Below are 13169 nucleotides of genomic sequence, written 5' to 3'. Positions count from 1 at the left end.
AGGCTTCTCTCCAGCCTCCATAGCTGAGTCCACGCGCCCGGCGAGTGACCCGGGTGAGGCAGGACCGATTTCAGGGTCCCCTATCCCCAGCCGGGCTAAGTTGGCTTCCTTGCCTCGTAGCACCCTCTCCCCGACCCCCGTGAGCGTGTACGCCTTGTCCTCGAGTCCCCACCCAGACGGAGACCAAAGCTCGAAGCCCACGGTAGCGAGGAGTGGGAGCAGGGCGAGTGGAGCCTAAGCCCGCGCTCTCTCCTGCCCACCTCTCCGCGAGACCCTCGCCCCGGGCGCGGGCGCAGGAAGTACGTCGGTGGGCAGGGGGCTGCCCACTCTCCCGGCCTGCGGCGTGGTGACCCTGGAGCCCCCGCCTCGGCGCCCTCTGCCCGGCGCGCTCGGGAGGTACCCACCGCCCTCCGCACCTCTGCGGCGCCCTCTAGCGGCCGGGCTCCCGGCCCGGCGGGGCGGGGTTGTGCCTGCGCGGGGAGAGGAGTAACAGCACAAAGGCCTCTTTCTTGCCCCATAGCGCAGGCCCTTCGTTGGCAGGGGTGGGTAAGGGATGGTGCAGATCCAACTCTCAGAAGTTCCCTTCACTGCAGCACTTATCCCTGGCTAACGCATTCATGAGCGCTTTACGTGCATTTGTCTTATGTAAACCTCAAACATCCCCATGGTGTAGGTGCTGTGATGATTTCCATTTTACAGATAGAAAACTGAGGTTAGGTTAGGTTAATTTAGTCGGCCCTCTGGACTCCCTCACAGTTTGTAGATCTTGGGCCCAGCTTCTCACTAGTTGAGAACTCTTCTGGGCCATTTATAAGAAGGAGGGGTATCCCGGGAATTTGCTAAGCCGGTGTCTCTCCCAGCTCTTCATTCTGCTGCCCCATTTATTTAACAAACATATAGCTTTGTTCTCAATGTTTTACATGTTTTTTTTATTATTTTTTATTTTTTTTAAGATTTTATTTATTTATTTGACAGAGAGAGATAGGGAAAGAGAGAACACAAGCGGGGGGAGTGGGAAAGGGAGAAACAAGCTTCCCGCTGAGCAAGGAGCCCGATGTGGGGCTCGATCCCAGGACCCTGGGATCATGACCTGAGCCGAAGGCAGACGCTTAACGACTGAGCCACCCAGGCTCCCCTATATGTTTTTTTTAAAGATTTTATTTATTTATTTGTGAGAGAGAGCAAGAGCGAGAGAGTGCATGAGCAGGGGGGAGAGGCAGAGGGAGAAGTAGGCTCCCCGCTGAGCAGGAAGCCTATGTAGGGCTCAATCCCAGGACCCTGAGATCATGACCTGAGCCGAAGGTTGACCCTTAACCGACTGAGTCACCCAGGCGCCCCTCAATGTTTTACATGTTTTAACCAATTTAATTTTTGTAAATAACCCAACGAAGTAGGTAGAATTATTATACCCATTTCACAGATAAGGAATCTGAGGTACTGAGAGGTTCAGTAACCTGTTTAAGGTCGCTCGGCTAGTAGGTGCCAGAGCTAGGCCAGCAGACCATCCCGATCATTGCCTTTGCCTCTATCCTAAAGGTCCCCCAAATGTCAATATCAATGCATCTAGGCCCAGTCTAGAATCGCCTTCCCCTTCTCCCCCCCCCTTCCCTGACTGTGGCCCATCACTCTTTCTGCCCAGGGTCTAGTACCCCCTCCCCCCTCTCCCCCCCGCCGGCCCTCGGCGCCTCCTGCCAGCCTCAGCCGCTGAAGGCCTGACCAGGGCAGGGATTGATGACTTTGGGCGACCTCGGAGGCCGCCTGTTTACTCCGCTGCTCGGCACACGCTGTGATTAACAGTGCACAATCGAGTTAGGGCCGGAGCTCCGCGGCTGAGGCTTGGGGAGGGGGAGGGGCCTCCCGGCTAGAGCCGTCCCTCCTTGGGGCGCATTAGGGGTTTGCGTGAAGCTGGAGCCCCGAGAAGGCCGGGAGCATGTGGCCCTCAGGGGCTGGGGACAAACCTTCACTGCCTTTCTTGTCCTTCTTGCCCTATCCACTGAGGGCGGGAGGCTCGGAAAGGGAGGGGCTGGGTGCCTACTAGAGGAAGCAAAACCTTTCTAGCAAAATGGCGGCAATACTGGGAGGGAGGGATGGAGGGAGCCAGGCTGGCTCTGCGTTGTGGAACGTGGGAAGCAGCCCTGCCCGGGCCTCAAGTTGCTTAGTTCTGGCGTGGGTATGTTGTCCTCCTAGGCCTGTGGTCCTCTTCCTTGAGCATAGGTCTAGCCTGCTCTAACTTTCCTGTCATCACGCACCAAGGGGGTGAGTCTGCAAGCCACCTGGGGTGTGGGAAGACAGGGATAAAAACCCAGGCCCAGGGCAGCCATTCTCATGGGGATCCTTTGCTCCCTTGCCCTACATTCCAGGGGTAGGCTTCCAGAGTTTTTTGTTTGGTTATTTATTTAAGATTTTATTTATTTATTTGTCAGAGAGAGAGAGAGCGAGCACAAGCAGGGGGGAGTGGCCGGCAGAGGGAGAAGCAGGCTCCCTGCTGAGCAGGGAGCCCCATGTGGGACTGGGGACTCATTCCCAGGATTCTGGGATCATGACCTGAGCCTAAGGCAGATGCTTAACCGACTGAGCCACCCAGGCGTCCCTGGCTTCCAGAGTTTTAAGCCAGTAGTCGCTGTTTAAAAATGACGTAGTGCAGCCTATACTATGTCCTACTTTCTCCAGGTTGGTAATGCAACCCCATCCTAAGGCAACAGTCTGGAGTCTATGCCCAGCACTGTGCTGAACCTGAGGAAGTGAACAGGAGAAATCAAAGCCCAGAAGCCATGGGGTTGATGAGCTATTTGAGGAGATAAGATGATCTTGGGGAAGGTACCAGGGCAGACCAGAGCCCACGAACTTCCTGGGAATAGGAAGAAAGGTGAAGAAAAGTACAGGAATGGTCAGTGGGAGCTGGCTCCATCAGGGACAGTATAGGGGAGCCTGGGGAGGATGATCTGGTTCCCAAGCTTCTGTAGGATGTCAGGGCACCGGACTGTTGGAGTCAGGTTGGGGGCCCAGTCTAGAATCTTGTGGGAGGGAAGGAGTCATGGCGTCTCTCCCAGCCTCAGTTTACCCATCTATAAATGGGATTGGGATAGAGGTGAAGATGGACTAGATGGTCCCAAAGGACTCTCCCAGCTCTGATGTTCTTTGCAGATGGGACACCTGGGGTTTGACTCAGTTCTGTCTCTCCTGGCCCTGAGACCTTCAGCAGATCACTCCCCTTCTCTGAGCTTTGATTTCCCAGAAGTGAAACAGGAGGTTAGGCTAGCCTAGTATTCCTCAAAGTCTATTTTGCAAGACATTAGTAGGTGTAAATGATAAGAAAAAAGGCCTCCATGAGAAAACGGGAAATTAATTAGGCTTTCTTTACTGTAAGAACCTATTAGAACCTTTAAATGACAAATATGCACTAAGATTCTCTGAGAGGCAGAGAAAACATGCAGATTCCCAAACTTATTTCACTACAGATTTTTTTTTAAAGATTTTATTTATTTATTTGAGAGAGAGAGAGAGCGAGTGCACAAGTGGAGAGGGGCAAAGAGAAAGAATCTGAAGCAGACTCCACACTGAGCGCAGAGCCGAATGCGGGGCTCAATCCCATGACCGCGAGATCGTGACCTGAGCTGAAACCAAAAGTCAGATGCTTAACCGACTGAGCCACCCAGGTGCCCTGACAGAAATTAGTTTTTACGTGAGCTTCTCTTAGGACTGGCATCTGAGGAAGATTCTTGAGTCACAGGGCACTAGTTTATGTGGAAACCCTCCAGCTCCCACATGTGATAATTCTAGGCCTTCCCTCCACCCTTCAGGCCTGGACCCCTGTCTCCATCAAGGGCTCCTTTCCCTGGCTCTAATCTTTTTTGGACACTCCTCACCCCAGGCCCCCTTGCTCTACTTTCCTTAGTGTGTCCTTTGTGTCTGGCTTCCCGTGAATTTCCCTGACTCAGCCCTAGAGGGCTCAAACTCAGTCCATTGCCTGCCCCTTCCCAGATCCTTTCTGATCAGAGGATCTGAAGGGTGCCATCTGGGCTCTTCTGGCAGGGGTCAGTGTGATGGATGTGATTTCCTGGTTCCTAATCCCAGGTCCCAGCCCCAAGCCCCAAGCTTCTCTGGCCCAGCCTCCAGCCTCCAGTCTTCAGTCAATAGACCTCATTCCCTAGCCTACTAGGAGGCCTCTGGCCCCAAGTCTCCTGGCTCCCAGCTCCAGACCCTGCACCTTGAACCTCATCTCCAAGCCCTGGTCCCACTTCCTACTCATGGCTCTCAGCCTTCCTCTCCAAAGCTGTTTCTGAAATTTGGTTAACAGGTCACACCTTCCCTGTCCCCAGCTGCATCTGCAACCCACTTGGTCTTTGGGCCTGAGCCAGAGTCAAAGGAGAGCCAGGGTGGTGGGAGAGTGATTACACATATTGGCAGCATGAGGGATGCACTGCACAGTGTTTACATTAAAATCGCCCTCCCCCAACACAAGCCTGGTCCAGGGTGAGGGAACCCTTTGGAGGCAAAAATATAGATTATGAACTAGAACATTCTAGTCAGGTAAGTGGTGGGAGGTGAGAAGTAGAGGCAAGGGCAGAGGCCAGGAGAAGGTGGGGGGTGGGTAGAGTCATAAACCTGACTCAGCAGGTGGTCCTGGGATGAGGCTGGGGACAAGGGCCAGTCACAGGGTGAAAGGAGCCATTTTACAGTTGTAGAAGCTGAGGCTCTGTGACTTGCCGAGGGCTACACGGACACCCAAACTGTCTCCTTGTATTATGATCTCAGTTGACAGTTTTCAAAGTGCTTTCTCTTCATTACTCCCTCCTTCTAGAAATACTCTTTTTTTTTTAAGATTTATTTATTTATTTTTTTTGAGAGAGAGAGAGATGGGGGAGGGGAGGGGCAGAGGGAGAGGGAGAAGCAGACTCCCTGCTGAGCGGGGAGCTGGATACAGGCTTGATCCCAGGACCCTGGGATCATGACATGAGCTGAAGGCAGATGCTCAACCAACTGAACCACCCAGGCATCCCTAGAAATACTTTCTGTGCTTAGTCTCTGGGGACACCCCCTCCCGGTTCTCCTCTTCTCTCCCTGGTTGTTGTTCCTCAATTGCCTTTGCTGATGTTCCTCATCTTCCCACTCTCCAAACTTTGGAGTGTCTGGGCTCAGTCCTGGGACCTTCACACCCACTCCCAGGTGAACTGATGCTACCCACGCACTGATGAGTCCCAAATTTATGTCTCCAGCCCAGCCTCTCTTCTGAAAACCCAATATTTTCTCATCTGTAAAGTGGGGATGACAATAGCTCGACCTCGTCGGGCTCTCATGCAGATTAAATGAGTTCAGCTATATGAACTGTCGGGAAGGTGCCGGGCTCAGCTTCAACGTGATGGCTGGAGCTATGACTATTGCTCCATTGGAAATCTAGAATCATCTCAGACATGACTCATCTCAAACCCCAAACCTGATCTCTCTGGAGCCTTGCCCATCTCAGTTGATGGCAACTCTGTCCTTTGAGTAGCTCAGGCCCCAAATCCTGTAGTCATCCTTGATTCCATTCTTTCTCTCACATCCCAAACCAAATTTATTAGACAATCCCGTTGTCTCTTCCTTACCTATATCCAGGGTGCGGCCACTGTGGTCTTGGCCAGTGCCATCTCTTACCTGGATTACTGCCTCCACACTGGTCAGCCTCTGCTTCCCGCTCCACCTCACTTTCTACCACGGCCTCCTGCTCCTCGGCTCCAGCCACGCTGGCCTTGCTCTCTCTGGAACATGCCAAGCACTTTCCTGCCTCAAGGACTTGGCACCACTGTTACCTTGGCCTAGGTAATGATAAACACACCATCAGGTTTCTACAAGATAAAGATGATGATTGTACAGAGGCCTGGGGCTTGGGGCAGTGGGCAAAAAATTAAAAAAATATGTAATATTTTTATTTATTATTATTATTTTTAAATATTTTATTTATTTGTTTGAGAGAGAGATAGAGACAGACATAGGGAGAGAGAGCAAGAGCAGAGGGGAGAGGGAGAAGCAGACTCTCCCGGCTGAGCAGGGAGCCCGACGATGTGGGGCTTGATCTCAGGACCCTGGGATCATGACCTGAGCCAAAGGCAGATGCTTTAACTGACTGAGCCACCCAGGGGCCCCTATTTTTTTATTTTTATTTTATTTTTTAAAAAAGATTTTATTTATTTATTTGTGAGAGAGAGACAGAGAGAGAGAGAGAGAGCAAGAGAGCACAAGCAGGGGGAGCAGCAGAGGGAGAAGGAGAATCAGACTCCCCACTTAGCAGGGAGCCCAACAAGAGGCTGGATCCCAGGAACCTGAGATCATGACCTGAGCCAAAAGCAGATGCTTAACCGACTGAGCCACCCAGTCTTCGCCATTTTTTAAAATTTTTTATTAAAGATTTTATTTTTGAGTAATCTCTGCACCCAACATGGGGCTCAAACTCACAACCCCAAGATCAACCCTGAGTTGCACACTCCATGGACTGAATCAGCCAGGTGCCCACCATATGTCATATTTTAATGCAGTATTTAAAAAAATAAAAAATAATGCAAAAACAAACCAACCAACCCCACAATGAACAAAATATCAAACTTTTAAAAAAAGATTTTATTTATTTGACACAGAGAGGGAACATAAGCAGGGGGAGTGGGAGAGGAAGAAGCAGGCTTCCCGCGGAGGAGGGAGCCTGGTGCGGGGCTCGATCCCATGACCCTGGGATCATGACCTGAGTCAAAGGCAGACATTTAACAACTGAGCCACCCAGCCACCCCCAAAATATCAAACTTTTAAGTCAAGACAGGATCAGACAGGGCTGGGATTAGGGTAAGGCAAGAGAGGCAAGTCCAACTGCCCTTCACCCTAGTCCCAGACCCGGACTGCCACTCAAAATCTTTCTGGGCGGTGGGAGGTGGGGCGGGACAGACCCACTTGGATGGTCCAGGGAGAGCAACAGGCGCAGAGCCCACCCCAGGGGAGTGGCAGCAGGCTGGACAGGACACTGCCGGCCTGTAAAATGGGGGTCGTGGGTCTTGTCTTAGAGGAACTCGGGAAGATTAGTGAGACAATGGACAGAAACCCTGTCTTGGTGGTGGTGCGGGCTGGGCTGGGAGGCGGGAAAGCCGGGAGAGGGGCGGGGCATGGGGCATGGGGGCCCGACTGCCTGGGGCAGGGGGCACTCACGTGGCTCCCCCAGGTGAGGATGGTCCCGAACCAGTCGTCCGACCAACAGGGGAGGGTGAAGCAAGTGGAGAATCTGAAGGACATGGCCGGGTAGGTACGGGCGATCCCAGCAGAGGTGGGACCAGGTGATGGGGCCTTAGGATCAAACCTGGTACAGGGCGGAGAGGCGGAGCCAGGGTCGGAGAAGCCCTGGGCTCGGAAGGCGAGGCTGGTAGGATCAGGGGGCGGGGTCAGAAGTCGGAAGGCAGGACGAAGGCTAAGGGGCAAGTCGCTGCCGGGCAATAGGGCGGATCTAGAAACAGACCTTTGGCTCAGTGGGATTAAGAGTCCTGCGTATCTTCCGGGCCCCTGCAGAGCTGGGTGCGGATCATGCCCTCCTCCCTCCCTTTCTCGGGGCTGGGACAATGTGTGCTTGTTTTCGGAGGCACCTGGAGCTGGGCTCCTTGGGCCAGGGTAGAGCCCCATTAGCCCAGGAAGGGGCCAGAGCAGGCCTTGGGATGACAGATGCTCTTTCCGGGCCGGGCTGCTACAGCTCGTATGCACCTGCTCCCGCCTCTCTGCAGCCGCTGCCAGAGCTCCTCATGGCCCGCAACCCCCAGGCTCAGAACTGGTACCAGGACTGGGAATCCTCAGTGCTGGTCTGGACCGCAGATCAGGCCAGCCTCCTTCCCTCTTTCCCCGGGTCCCCCAGTGCCATCAGTGCTGGGGTTCTGGCCAGCCCAGGAGAGGCAGGCAGGGGCTGAGCGGGAGAGAGGGCCCCCGGGTGGGAAGGACGAGACCAGATCTCAGTGACCCCTTGCGCTATTTTGCCTTGCCAGGCCTCCTCCCTGCCAGCTCAGGGCTCGCCGGAGGCAGATCACAGAAGAGCTGAGGAGTCTGGCGGTGAAGCTTAGGTTAGCTGGACTTCCTGAACAAGAGCCCAGGTACGACGTGGTGCACTGCTCCTGCAGCCGGGGCCTGGCCGGGAGAGCAGAGACTTGCCTCCGCATTCATCTCCCGCTTCCTCTTTTCTCCTTTGTTTCCAGATGTTTGCACCTGTCTCAGAGGGAAAGAGTTTCAGAGCCTCCTGATTGGCTCCCGTCACTGTAGTCCCGTCTCGACTTCCAGGGAAGACTGATGGAGGGGTGCAAGTGTGTGTGTGTGTGTGGGGTGAGCCAGATGCATATGGTTTTTCACTGTAACTCTAAGAACAGCCTCGCAGGGAGCAGAGAGAAGTGGAGAGGAAGGTGGGCGCATGGTGTGTGTGTGTGTGTGTGTGTGTGTGTGTGTACATGCATGAATTCTTGGGACAAGTCAACTATCTGGGTTCAAGTGTAGGCTCTATTACTTCTCAGCTGTGTCTTACCTTCCTCAAGGATCATAATAATCCTTCCTAAGGATAATAATAATACTTACCTTATGGATTACTGATCATTTTGATACATTATAGTATCATACAGAATAGTTTTCCTGCCCTACACATCCCCTGGGTTCTACCTAGTCAACCCTCCTTGCTCCCTCCAAACCTCTGGCAACCACTGATCTTTTAACTTTCTCCATGTATTTCATGTTTTTTGATGCCACTGTAAATGATACTGTTTTTTAAATCTCAATTTCCAGTTGTTTATTGCTAGTGTATAGAAGTGCAATTCTTTCTTCTTTTTTTTTAAAGGTTTTATTTATTTGAGAGAGAGAGCGAGAGAGCGAGAGAGAGCATGAGTGGGGTGGGGGGGAGGCGGGTGGGAGCAGGGAGCCCTACTCTGGGCTTGATCCTAGGACCCTGGGATCATGACCTGAGCTGAAGGCAGACGCTTAACGACTGAGCCACCCAGGCGCCCCCAGAAGTGCGATTCTTTAACTGTATTGATTTATACCCCTCAGCCTTGCTAAGCTCATGTTTTAGTTGTAGCATTTGTGTAGATTCTATTGGATTTCCTGCATAGATGATCACTGCATGATTGTTTGGAACCGACGATGTTTGGCTGATGTGGAGTGGCCACTGTGGGTGGACCAGAGAGGGACAGTGGGAGAAGTTGGGCATAGTTTCTTAAAAAAAAATTATTTATTTAATCGATAGAGACAGAGAGAGCATGCGCAAGGGCTTGTATGTCCATGAGAGCAGGGGGACAGGCAGAGGGAGAGGGAGAAGGAGAGAAGCAGACTCCCCTGTTGAGCGTGGAGTCCATTGCAGGGCTGGATCCCAGGTCCCTGAGATCATGACCTGAGCCGAAACCAAGAGTTGACTGCTTAGCTGACTGAGCCGCCAAGGTACCCCTGGGCATAGTTACTTTTTAATGAAATGGGCTTAGGTGGGTCTGGTTAGGAGCACGGATCCCAGGGGAGGTGTTTCTCTGGAACCACAAGTCCAGGAGAGGTCCCTCCTGTCCTCCCCTGGCTGTCATTTCTCCAGCCCTCCTCTTGGTGTCCATATCCATGAGATTCAGGGGCTCCTTCTTCTGCTTTCTGCCCCTTCTCAGTCCTCCGGAGGCCTGGAGTGAGACTATTTGCCTCTCCTGCTGCTTCTACCCCAATTTCCCTTTTTACCTATGGGGAAAGGAGAAGCAGCGTTCAGGAGTAGCACCGGGGGATTCTTTTTAGGTGTTTGTGCTCAGCTGTCCCACCTTATGTCCAAACCACCCACTGTTTCCAAGACCCGAGAGTCCCAGGAAGGATTCCAGGGGACTCTGCCTGTGAGAACAGGACCCAGGAGGCTCCACAGGCAAGAGCCCAGTTGAATGATCCCAGGTGATCTCACCCTGGAGTCTGGACTTTTTGTGGTCAAACAGGGCTGGATCAAGGAGCTATGAGTCTCCTGTGGGTCTGAGGGTGGGGAGGCTAGGGGAGGGTACAGCCACCTTCTCCCCAGGTCCTGTACTGTGTAGGGCAGTGGCTGGCCCAGAGTCTCTGGCAGGAGGACAGTGGTGGGGCAGGCAGCCACAGGGACCACTCCGTAGACAAGGAGAGGCAAGGAGGGGTAGAAGTCAGCAGCCAGGCTCACCGGCGGGCTCGGGATCCTGCCTATGTCCTGCTCAGACCGCTCTGCCTGTGGGGAGAAGGAGCACCTTGGTGGGGCCACTGGGGCTTTCGGGTGCCCTAACTCTGCCTGCTAGCGGTGCTCCCTCTTTTCTCATTCCCTACAGGGCCAGATGCTTGCTCCGACCTTGGCTGAAAGGAAAGTGGGAAGCAAATGGTTTTGGAACCAGGGAGCCTGGGTTCTGGTCCCAATTTGCATCTGCTGTGTGACTGTACGACTTCCCAGCCCATCTTTCTCCTGAGTACCAGACTACATGTCCAGCTTCCTATTCAAAATCTTCATCTGGCTGTCTAAAAGGCCCTTCAGATTTCATTTATTTATTTATTTTTTAGATTTTACTTATTTATTTGACACAGAGAGAGAGAGCACAAGTAAGGGAAGCAGCAGAGGGAGAGAATATGATCATTTGGCTCATGGAGCAAAATGGGAGCCTGGGAGCTGGGGCTCGATCCCAGGACCCTGAGATCATGACCTGAGCCGAAGGCAGACGCTTAACGACTGAGCCACCCAGGTGCCCAAGGCCCTTCAAATGTTAGATGGTCAAGGAACTCTTCATTTCTGTCTCCAAGTCTGCTCCTCTCCCGGATTTCTCCATCCTGGCACATGGCGCTTGGAACTACCCAGTTGCTCCAGTTCAAGTGTCTGAATGCCTCCTGTTACCTTATTTCCCTACATCCAGAATATGAATTTGGATGCTCTTTGAAACGCATCCAGAGTCAGGCTCTCTCTGCATCTCCACAACCACTCCAGGCTCTTTCCATCTTTGCTGGTACCATTGCAGTAGCTTCTAGCCTAGTCTTCCCATTTGTGCTCTTGGCCCTGGCCCTCTGTCCCCGGCCTGTTCTCCACGAGGAAGCCAAAGTGATCTTTAATTTTTAAAACTATTTAAAAATATTTTTAATTCCAGTCAGTACACAGTGTTCTGTTAGTTTCGGGTATACAATATAGTGACTGAACGCTTCCATACATTGCCCGGTGCTCATCACAACAAGTGCCCTCCGTCATCCCCTCTTAGTTCCCCCATTCCCCCTGCCACAAACTGATCTTTTATTTATTTTTTAAATTTTTTAATTTTTAAAAAAGATTTATTTATTTATGAGAGAGAGATAGAGATAGAGAGAGCGCAAGCACACGGAGAGGCAGAGGCAGAAGGAGAAGCTGGCTGCCCGCTGAGAGGCGTCCGATGCGGGGCTGGATCCCAGGACCCTGGGAACATGAGCTGGGGCTGAAGGCAGACGCTTAACCAACTGAGCCACCCAGGTGCCCCCACATTATGTCATTTAAAGAAGAGTGTGGGATCTCTCTCCATTTACTAAGATAATCTTCGTGATCTTAAAAGAGTTTCAAAAATTCTCGCCATGGAAGTCTCGGGTGTCCTATGTCAATTCCCTAGTGATTACCTAGCTTTTGGCATTATTCAGAATGGTATCTTAATTTTCAAAGATTTTCTAGATTATTTCTCTAGATTATTGTTATTGATCTTCTGGTAATTTGATTTTGTATCCAGCATCCTTGCTGAACTCTCTTATCAGTTTTAATTGTTTGTTGATTTTATTGGTTTATTTAGGCAAATGATCATATTCTCTCTAAATAATGACATTTTAAACACTTCTCTTTTAAATTTCTTATTTCTCTTTCTTTTCTAGTAGATCAGTGTTGGCTAGGACCCCCAGTACTGTGTTACACAGTTGATTCCGAGGTCAAAGAGAACGCCCACAACTTTCCCCATTCTGTATAGTATTTGCCTTGATGCTTATCTCTCTGGGTTCCTGATTTCCCTTAGACGGTTGGCCTAGTTTTCCTTTAATCTTATTCCAGCCCTTTGGTGTTTTTAAGGATATTTTAAAATACTTTATACTTTTTTTGGGCTTATTTTCAGTGTTTTTTTGTCATTTTAATGGAAATAGAAATCCTTTTTCTAATTGATTTTCGGAAGTTTGTTATAAATGCTGGATACAAATCCTTGCAAATACCTTCTTTTACTCTTTTCACATTATTTATAGTGAAACAGATGGCCAGAATTGAAAAAAAAACTCAAAGCAGAAAAATTTATCAATGTTCCTGTTTTGGTTAGCCCTTTTTATGTCTTAAGAAATCCTTTCCTCTTCGGAAGGAATTAATTTTTGTTTAAGATTGAAATATGAATTACATTTTATTTATTTCGCATATGGGTGAGTAGATGTCCTGATACTATTTATTGAATGGTCCATGTTTTATCCAGTCATCTGCAATGCTTCCTCTGCAGCTTTCTCCTGTGTGTGGGTCTGTTTCTGAGCTTGCTATTCTTTCCCACTGGGCAATTTGTTTTTTCCTGCTCCATCATCCACTGTCTTAATTACTACATTTTTATAATAAGAGTTTATAATATGCCTTGATTTCTGGTAGGACAAATCCTTCTACTTCATTCTTTTTATTTATTTATTTTTAAAGATTTTATTTATTTATTTGACAGAGAGAGACACAGCAAGAGAGGGAACACAAGCAGGGGGAGTGGGAGAGGGAGAAGCAGGCTTCCCGCTGAGCAGGGAGCCCGATGTGGGGCTTGATCCCAGGACCCTGGGCTCATGACCTGAGCCAAAGGCAGACGCTTAATGACTGAGCCACCCAGGCGCCCCTACTTCATTCTTTTTAAAAAACTACCTTAGGGGTGCCTGGGTGGCTCAGTCTGTTAAGTGTTGACTCTTGATCTCAGCTCAGGTCTTGATCTCAGGGTCATGAGTTCAAGCCCCCTCGATGTGCAGCGTACTAAAAAAAAAAAATGGGGGCACCTGGGTGGCTCAGTCGGTTGAGTGTCTGACTTTGGCTCTGGTCATGATCTTGGGGTCCTGGGATTGAGTCCCATGTTGGGCTCCTTGCTAAAAGAGGAGTCTACTTGTCCCTCTCCTTCTCCCTCTACCCCTCCCCCTGCTCATGCTCTCCTCTCTCTCCCTGAAATAAAGTCTTAAAGAAAAAAAAAAAAGAACTATCTTAGTTATATGTGGCCTATTGC

Source organism: Halichoerus grypus, chromosome 11 (genome assembly GCF_964656455.1).
Source record: "Halichoerus grypus chromosome 11, mHalGry1.hap1.1, whole genome shotgun sequence".
NCBI lineage: Eukaryota > Metazoa > Chordata > Mammalia > Carnivora > Phocidae > Halichoerus > Halichoerus grypus.
The sequence above is the reverse complement of the archived record's forward strand: the minus strand, read 5'-3'. Positions refer to the sequence as shown.